We start from the raw sequence: 10,094 nt of genomic DNA, 5'->3' as shown, positions 1-10,094 counted from the left end.
ATAGTTTACGTTCCACATACAAGCACAGTTTTGCCTTGTAATTGTAGGTTGAATTCATTAAGAAACATTTTCAAGTCTGAAGCAAAAGCTAATTTCCAAAGCCATTCAGTAATCGTTAATATTGTCCAAGGGCAATACTTCTCATTGAGAAAAATACTCCATTCTCATCTTAACCTGGAAAATATTCCAGTCTCATCTTTAAGCTGAGAAAATGGTTAACCAGTGTTAACCCATCGAACTTCCATGTGCTAGGACAAGTCAAGATATTCAGCTTCTATCTCTGACAAAAAAAGAAAAAATTCAGAGCTACCCACCAGAGTGAACAAAATGTACAGTGATGCTGCTGGCTAATAATGTGGTAGAATCAAATATTATGTGGAAAGTACTTGCTGATGAATAATAAATAAATAGAGACTGAAACACCTTATAATTACACAAGCTTTATAAATTTATCCATATTTTCCCTTTTCTGTTCCACATCCGTTGATTTTTCCCAGCATCAGTTGAAATACATTTTAGCAGATTCTACTTTAGGTTGTACTGAATTAGCATTTCTCATCTTCCTTAAAAATACTGTCACTTATAGTTGTTCCAAGCATTGTTCATAGAGAATGATTCTTCAGTCACTTCAAACTCTATATTGACTTCTCACATAAATAACCAAGAATTATTAGTAGCATCTGTTAATTCATACAAAAACCTCAGAAATCATTTACCTTGTTCTTTAGCTGATTATTGATGCTGCTTTCAACTCTTCAAGCAACTGTTCTTGCAGGAAGGATAATTGTCTTTATAATGTCAGTGTGCAATAGCCATACATAGCTCTCTGGCAGTGCAAAAACAGGTGGCAAGCTAGATTTGGCCCATTTGCCATAGATTGTGAACATTTGTACTACATGATGATTCTGAGAGATGTACACCTCTTTTTTTTAAGATTTACTTTTAGAGAGAGAGAGTAAGAGTGGGGGGAGGGGCAGAGGGAGAGAGAAAATCTGAAGCAGATTTCCTGCCTGATGTGGCGCTCCATGTGGGGCTCCATCTCATGAGCCCCAGATCATGACCTGAGCCCAAACAAAGTCTGATGCTTAACCAGCTCAGCCACCCAGATACCCCTAGACAGTTCTTGACAGAGTGGGTCCTTGATAAATGACTGTTAATTAAAAGTATGTATATATATACACACAAATTTATACATACATATCATATATACACATACAAAGGTGTATATATGTTTATATGTTAGTGCATGTTATTATTTTTTGTATTTGAGTTCCAGTAAATGTAGATACAAATGGAAATATAAACTATAATACCTTTCTTGGGATAGGATTATGTTCTGGAAACAGTTCACACCAGCTAACTAGAGTCAATTGCTCAAATTACTGACATTTTTGAGCTGAATATGAAATTACATACACTTAAATGTATGTTACTAGAAAGATAACATATTGAATTTCATCTCTTCTTAACTATCATACCACAGATTCTGGTCTTCTATGTCCTTGAGGTTATTTAGGTCTGTTGTATCTTTGTGGTGCAAATACTGTGTGAAGATGTGCATCTATGAATTTCTTCCCAAACCTGTATTCAGTGACTATACATTGTACACATTAACACAGGATATGATGGGTATTTACACACAATGATAGGCAAAATGCTACAAATCAGGACTTGATTTATAGTTTTGTTGATTGTCTAGACTTAACAAATAAATGGAGTAAGTGCTAATAATGCAGATTAAATGTGCGTGGAGTCGGTAGTTATTATATTGTCAATAAGGTACACATACACAATACATAAATAATATTTAAAAAATATTATCAAAATCAGCGTAGAAGTTGCTCAGGTCGTATAGTGAAGTTTAATTTCCTCTTTTTCATTAATGTGCTTGAAAAATATCGGTGACCCTTCCCAACCCACCACTGATCTCTGAGGCTGCTTGCTTGGGACTGGCCAGGCTGCTCCTAGCTTGGTCACCTGCTGTGTTGGAAGTCTTCACTAAAGGAGTGGTGGGGGGAGGGGGACGGGGAGTCCAGGGGAAACTACAACAGAAGAGCCTTCCCAGAGCTGGCCCTAGTCTTTGTCAGTCTTTATAGCGCTGCGCCCAGCACACTGTGGGCCCTTCATAAATACCAGTTTAACAAAAGGTCACACCAAAGAATTCAATCGCTTGGAGAGTGAGAGGAGTGGCAAGCACAGTCGTTGAGGGTCATGAGGCTTCCTGAAATGCAGTCCTGAAGTCCTTGGAGGTAAATTTCTTCTTTTCCTCCTGGGAATGGCTGTCATCTCTGTCAAGCCCTGTCCTGATACAAACTGAATATTAAATCTAGGTCCAAATCCCACTTTTGACCCCCCGGGCGGGGGGTCCGCAGCAGGCCTGGTGGAGCTCAGGAGGGCTGGGCAAGAGTGGAGGTGAGCGTGTCTAAGTCATGATGGAGCCCCCTGCAAGCCCTTGGCTCGCTCACGCTCTTCGGTATGGGAGTCTGGGAGAAAGAAACACCGCTCAGATGGAGCACTTCAGTTTGCATTGTAGGCAGTTTTCCTGACCCTCGTTAGAGCTCAGCCCCTTCTTAAATGAACCAGAAATCCCTCTGCTCTGTAATCCTAAAGGAGCTCAGTGGCCGGAACTCCCAGGGACCTGCATGGGGATCACAGCCCTGAGACCCTATCTGTGCCAGGGCCATCAGGAACGTTGTCCATATCGCTTGGCAGCCACTTGCGGCTGCGCTGGGCTTCCTCCTGTGGGACGCCGAGGACTGTGAGGCGAGGATCCAGACCTGGGATGTTCTCTGAAGGATGTGGGGTGTGAGGCCTGCCACAGCCTGCACTGACGCTGCCCTTGCCCAGCCTGAGGAGGTACCGCTTCCTTTTCTTTCCTCTTCACTCTGGTTCCCAAAATCCTTTCCTTTGGTTTCTCAGCAGAACAGGCCACCTGTCCTTCCTAGTCTTTCTGTTTCCAAACATCCTTTAACTCTTTTTCCTTTAAGGGAATCTCTTCAAATTTCAGAGTCCATTACTTATTAAAATGAGGTGACATACTTACCATTAAATTGATTTCAAATATCTGTAATGTTATTATTTAGTTGGAAAGGTTGATGGCTCATGAAGGCCCTGGCAGGTTAGGGAGTGAAAAGCAGGCCAACTTCTCTGGAGAGTAATTTGTGGAAATATGTAAAGAACTTAAAAATATTTGTCTGCTTGATCCATCCTTTTCTAGAATCTTTAGAAAAAGGTTATATACAAAGATCATCACAGTATTATTATTTAAAGAAGACAAAGACGAAAACAATTTAAATAACATACAATGAAGAACTGGTTAAATAAATTATAGTATGTTCATTTTATGGGACATAAGTTGTCCATGAAAATTAATTAATTAGTTGATTAATCATGCTATCAAAGAAAAGGTTAAGAGATAAAACTATGTAAAACAAAACAAAACAGAAAAATTCCATGTCAAAATAATCGCTGAAAATTTACAGTCTTGTAAAAGGTTAATTTATATGTGCTGAGTACCACAGCTTTTTAAAAAAATGCAGCTTAATAGAAAAATTGTCAAAAAACATGAATAGAGAATTCTCAAGGGAAATTTTGATATATGTAAGAAAAAAAACACCCCCCTTAAAAAAAAGTTAAATTAGGTACTTGTTTGTGCTGATCAGATTGTTAAAACTATAAAGTCCTTACATCAATGCTAACAGCACTAATAATACAAACACGGTGCACGTTGTTAAAACGATTCTGGAGGACAGTCTGTTATATTTATTCATGAAATATTTAGTCTTTATTATCTATCAGGCACTGAGGAGGGTTCTTTATTGGGGTGGGGTAAGGTGAGAAGTATATTGCTATCATCCCCCTAAGGAGATGTTGTCTGCATTTAGGGTTTTTACGAGTGGGCAGAGTTGACTTCCCTGCTCCGTTGACTTGGGCCATATGACTTGTTTTGACTAGTGGAATATGGGAAGATTGGAGAGTATGCCAGTTCACACGGAGGCTTTAAGAAGTGTGCTATGTTCTGCTTGCCCTGTTGTGCTTGGGACATCCCACGTGAGAAGACAATGCCTAAATACCTCCTTTATCCTGGGCCTTTGAATGAGAAACCAGTCTGACAAGGTGGAACAGATTTGAAGCTACAGCTTAACAAGCCCAGGGTACTGATTGAAAAGGAAAAAAAGCCACAAAACTGCAATTGAAAAAAGTAAATTCTTGGGGCACTCAGTCATTGAGCATCTGCCTTCAGCTCAGGTCATGATCCTGGGGTCCTGGGATCAAGCCCCTCATTGGGCTCCCTGCTCTCCCTCACCCTGTACCCCTCTACCCTGTTTGTGCTCTCTCTTGTTCTCTCTCTCTCTCAAAGAAATAAATAAAACCTTTAAAAAAAAAAAAGAAAATAGTAAATTTTTGTTGTCATAAGCCCCTGAGATTTGAAGGTGGATTCTTATGCATATTGTACGTCATTGTTACTACAGCAAAACCTGTGTCATATACATGTACAGGGAAGGACTGTTTCATCCAGATGCCCTAACCCCCCCCTCCATCTCCTGCCCTAAAACACTGGAAATAGTAAATGAAGAAAATCGATTGAACAGACTGAATCTTTGGAGATATGGGGGCAGATGTGCACATTTAATGAATCATCACATACATAATTACATAGTTGCACATTGTCATAAGTATTAACCAAGAAGAATAGAAAAGCATAGTGTTTGAAGATAAAGAGGAACAGAAGGAATCAATTTCAATTGGAAAATCAGTGAGAGCTTCTCCAAGTACATCCCATTTAAAACATGGAAGAGTAAGAGACAAAGAATAAGAAGAAAAGCATTTCGGGCAAAAGGAAAAGACTGAGCAGAAGGAAAGAGGAGCTTGTGCTCTTGAGGCAATGGCAGGAGACCAGGGAGTTCAGAGTAAGTGGGGTCTGGGGGGCTAACAGGGCCTTGCAATGAATTTGGTGGGTTCTAAGCTAAGCATAATGCGACCTATGAGAAAGTATTTCTTTTAAACTAAAATATATTTATGTAAGTATATTAATCTCATAGCTAGAATAGATTCAGCCCTTGGTATAAAAAAAGGAGCATGGAATTTTGAATGCCTCCAAATGTGTGGCTGTTCCTGTGAAGCTCTTACCACAGTTCATGTCACATGTGGGCTTTTTAAACACTGTCAGTTGAAATACTATCTAGAAGTAGAAGAAAAGTAAATAGTTTACTCATGAAATCACTTTTAAATGATAATTATGAAATACTATCTGAAGGACTAATTTTTGTCACCTTTGGTTTGAAGAACTGTATAATCACTTAACTATAACAGTGAAACTTAAGAAGAGAAAATTCCTCCTTTAAAAGAGAAAAAATTGCTCTTTTTCTGGGTCAACAGAAGAGTCTTCCTAAATATCAACAACAAAGTAATATAATTACATTGTCTAAAAATCAAGTAAAATGGAAACATTTACTCATAAATTTCTCATCTTATAATATACATTTATAAAACACTATCCAATGAATTACAGTCTATAAAATTTCTATTTGAACTGTTGTATAATCACTTAAATAATGGTGGTAATGCCAAAATTTAAAAGTTCAAAGTCACTTTAGAAGACCAAAAAAAACCCCAAACTTGCTATATATTTGTGGATTATTTTAGTAGACTCCTTGACAACAACAAAAACATTGTAATTATACTACCTACACGTAGAGTAAAATGAATCAATTAACTTATAAAATTTACCTTTAAATCTTTACTTTTTATATTTTACCTTTATAATCTAAAGTTATAAATCGTTATCTTAAGACTTATAATTCTATAAAACTTTCATTTGCATCAGTGTATAATCACTTAACTAATAGCAATGAAACTAAGAGAAAAAAATCAAAATAATTAAGTAGAAAAGTGTCTTACCATGGAGCTCTTAAGTAAGCATATTGGAAGGTAGAATCAACCGAAAAGCTGAAACATTTCCATTTTTAGGTTGCATGGAGAGAAAACTGAATTTAGTGCTAGGTGTAGAAACATTTGTTGCCAGTGGAGAATGCCCAGGGTCATGGAAGTCCCTTAAAGGAGATGATTTCTGGGGAGGTTTGTTTTTGTTTTCCAGAAGAGTGTCAGGCCAGCAATTCCCTTCTTAGGAATTTCCCTTGGGGCCCTTCTATAACAAATGGTTTCTGATGGTAGGATGAGGTGGAGGATCAGACTATCCATTCAGATGGAAGGTTTAAGTCAAAGGAAGATCCTTGGTATCTTCCATGCAAAGGCGGTAAGACAAACTCTGTCTTTGTCATGTGGAGGAGCTGCTGTATCTCTTTCTCTTGGGGTCCTGACCCCTTGTGGGTGGCATGTGGTTCCCACCAGCTGTGGGACCCTGGATTACTGCCCCATTACGGTGGCATGCATCTCCTTCCTCAGGACCTGTTCATACAGAGAATTCCCTGGTGGTCTTCCAGGGACTCCGCCAAATGTCCCATTTAGAACATCGGAGACATAAAGATACTTTTCAAAACATTCACATTGAATTCTAACTCAAAAAATTTTTGTCTAAAGTTCCTACTTTTTTCTTTTTTAAGTCATCAAAATTATTCTCAAACATCAGTATTCCCCACCTGTTATCGTGAGCTTTTCTCTCATGGGAAATTCTCTGACACTGCTACTTGCCAGTGACTATTTCCAGTTCTTCTGAAAGACTTGGCTTCTATTTTGTATATGTCCAATGCTTCACATGCATGGCTCATCTTTTCAGTTGCTTTGGAAAGATGCTCCTCTTTGTGTGTGTGTTAAATTCACTCTAAATTGAATATTTCATGAACATGCATTTCTTTTTCTTGATACAGTTCAAGGAGGACATTAAGTTTCTGCTGGAGCTTTTGCTTTTTACTTTCTAATCTTTCTTTCTTTCTTTCTTTCTTTCTTTCTTTCTTTAAAGATTTTATTTATTTATTTGATGGAGAGAGACAGTGAGAGAGGGAACACAAGCAAGGGGAGTGGGAGAGGAAGAAGCAGGCTTCCCATGGGGCAGGGAGCCCGATTGCGGGGCTCAAGCCCAGGACCCTGGGATCACGACCTGAGCCGAAGGCAGACGCTTAACGACTGAGCAACCCAGGTGCCCCTCCAACTGGTTTTTCTTATTGCAACAAAACTTTCTCAGTTTGGAGGCTTATAATACTATTGTTAAGTGCATTGATTATTTTACGTTCTTCAGCTAATTTAGTGTACATTTGGTTTCTTTTTCTTCAAGACTTCTTAAAAAATGCTTATTTTCCTACAGCTGCTGTAACAAATTACCACAAACTTTGTGCCTTAAAACAACACAAATTTATTATCTGACAGTATGGACATCAGAAGTCCAAAATCAGTTTCACTGGGCTAAGATTAGGTGTCAGCAGGGCTGTGTTTCCTCTAGAAGCCCTAAGGGAGCATCCTTTCCTTGTCTTTTACAGCTTCTAGAGGCTGCCTCTATTCCTTGGCTTATGGCCACATGACTTCGGTGTCTGCTTCTATCATATCATTTCCTTTTCTGACTCTGACCCTCCTACCTCCCTCTTATAAGGACCTTTGTGGTTGCATTGGGCCCACCAGAAAATCGAGGATACTCTCCCCATTTTAAGATCCTTCACTTAGTCAAATCTATCAAGTCCCTTTTGCCTTTAAGGCTCTAGGTATTAGGATGTAGATATCTTTAGGTCATCATTATTCAACCTACCTCATCAAGCCATTTCTTCTAACCTACTAAGATGTCTCTGGTTTCTGATACATATGTTTTATGGAATTCCAAGTTCCTGCAATCCATGTTGTCTTCTCGAAGACAAGGATTGCTCAGCTTCAACAAACAGTCACCTAGTAATTTGATCTTTTACTTTTCAAACTTATTCCATACCGCTTTAGAGTTTTATATCACTGCATTTCATTTAAGGTTCACCTGCTCTTCTCCATCCTCCTACCTGTGAAAGCAGCTGTATGCTTTCCTCAAGATTATACTTTTCATTCTCATTTTTTAATGTCTGAAGTTCTACTTCATTTTTCTGATGTATAATGCAGGCCATTTTAGTTGCAGGTACTTGAGATTCTAAGTGTCTTGCACCATTTACCATTTAAAGACCATTTACCATTTGCCATCAGCCCAATTTTTTCTAAACATTTTAATAACTCTTCAGTTTTTTCCCTAAGTCTCTCTCTCTTTTATTAAGATTTTATTTGTTTATCTGAGAGAGAGAGAGCACAAGCAGGGTAAGTAGCAGAGGGAGAGGGAGGAAGCAGACTCCCCACCGAGCAGGGAGCCTGACTCGGGGCTGCATCCCAGGACCCTGAGATCATGACCTGAGCCGAAGGCAGATGCTTATCCAACTGAACCACCCACGTGCCCCTTTTTCTAAATCTCTTAAGCCCAAGTAAAGAGAGATTCTAGGTCCTTATTTATGGCATTCAGCTTTTGTATTTCTATTAAGTTGTTCTCAAGTCTGGCTTCCATTAAACTTAATTCAATGCCTGGGAATTACCCTTTATGATGCTAAGCATCTAAAAGATGTGCTCTCTTTTCTTCAGATGGGCAGAAACTCCAATGGCCAGCTTTTTGTCTCTAACTGTGTAAAGTAGGGCTCTAATGATTAAAGAGTTCTAACCTAACTAAAACCCTCTCCTACAGCAACCTGCAGAGATTTGGGCCTGGTCTGAGGTCCCTTGTCTGCAGTCACTGCCTGCCTCAGTCTCTAGGACCAGAGTGATATAGAACATCACAGCCCTCAGCTGACTTACCATGGCCCCCAAGGCCAAGCTAAGCCACGTCATGTTGCCAGGCCAGAGAATTCAGTCAACATTCTGCATGGAACCACACCAGTGCCTGATCATCAGGACAGAACTTAGTGTAATTGGGGAAGAAGGGGCAGGGAGAGTAGAAGATAATTTCCCAACTTTCCTAGCATGGTGACAAACATACATAGGCATGGAATGATCCCAGGGGATATAAACTCGGCCTAGAGGCCAGTGAAAATGCTCAAGGGCACTGGTCACAACAGCACTGTCCAGTTCCCTCAACACCCTGGGAATCCATGTCTTGTCTCATCTGCAGCCATTTAAGGGCACTGGTTGGGATGCTCCATTGGTGGTGAAGCACTAGAAAGATTTGCAGGTTGCCAGCTCTGGCTAATATTTCATTTTCCCTTAAGTAAAATTTTCATTCTGTGTCCCATGGCCCATCCAAAACTGCCAGATTTAGCAAATGAAAATACAGGGTGTTCAGTTAAATTTGAATTTTATAAATAATACATAATATTTTGGTATAACTATGTTCCATGCAAGAGTTGTGACATACTAATGATAAAAAAAAAATATTTGTGGCTTATCTGCAGTTCAGAATTTAACAGGGCATCCTGTATTTTTATCTGGCAATCCTTTTTCTTGGAGGCAACCTCTCTGCAATCTGAACTGAACAGGTTACTTTGTTACTAGGTGCGGTCAACACCTGCCTACAATGGAATCAGAAAACTCACTGTTCTCAGTGCCTTTCCTTGTTTTGTGTTTGGGTAGCCTTGAATGTGTATTGGGAGGAGGGTTATGGAGGATTTAGCGAAGTATTTCAACCAGTGGTGATCTGGAGCCAGATCCTACTGGCTGGTGAGAGCTGATTGTAAGCATCTTTGCCCACTCTTTGTTCAGCAATGTCTCATTCATAGCTTGAAATAGGTCACGGTTGGCATTTACACCAAAGAAATAGAGAAACATTAGGAATGAAAGCTGTGTCTAACCTCTGAATCCCCAACCCCCTGGACAGTTTATTGTTTTAACTTATATGTGATTGATTATGATCCATCCTCTAACTCTAAGCTTTGTCATTCTTAAGGATATGGAAAAATCCCTGAAGTCAGTTTTCTCCCCTTTAGAGTACAGTGAACAAGAAATACCATTGCCACCAGAGGTCACTCTTAACCTCCTGAATCCAAAAGCACCCACACTACAAAAGGAATCTCTTGGTGCAGAGAATTAGGAAAGACATTTTCTGTACCATAAAACGCATAATCTAAAATTCACTCAACAGTTTAACCTATCACTATGGAGTTTCCATAGAACATACAACAGTTAAAGTACCAGTATTAAAGATATTATTA

This window comes from Ursus maritimus, unplaced genomic scaffold, assembly GCF_017311325.1.
Source record: "Ursus maritimus isolate PB19 unplaced genomic scaffold, ASM1731132v1 scaffold_4, whole genome shotgun sequence".
Taxonomy (NCBI): domain Eukaryota; kingdom Metazoa; phylum Chordata; class Mammalia; order Carnivora; family Ursidae; genus Ursus; species Ursus maritimus.
This window is presented reverse-complemented; position numbering follows the sequence as displayed.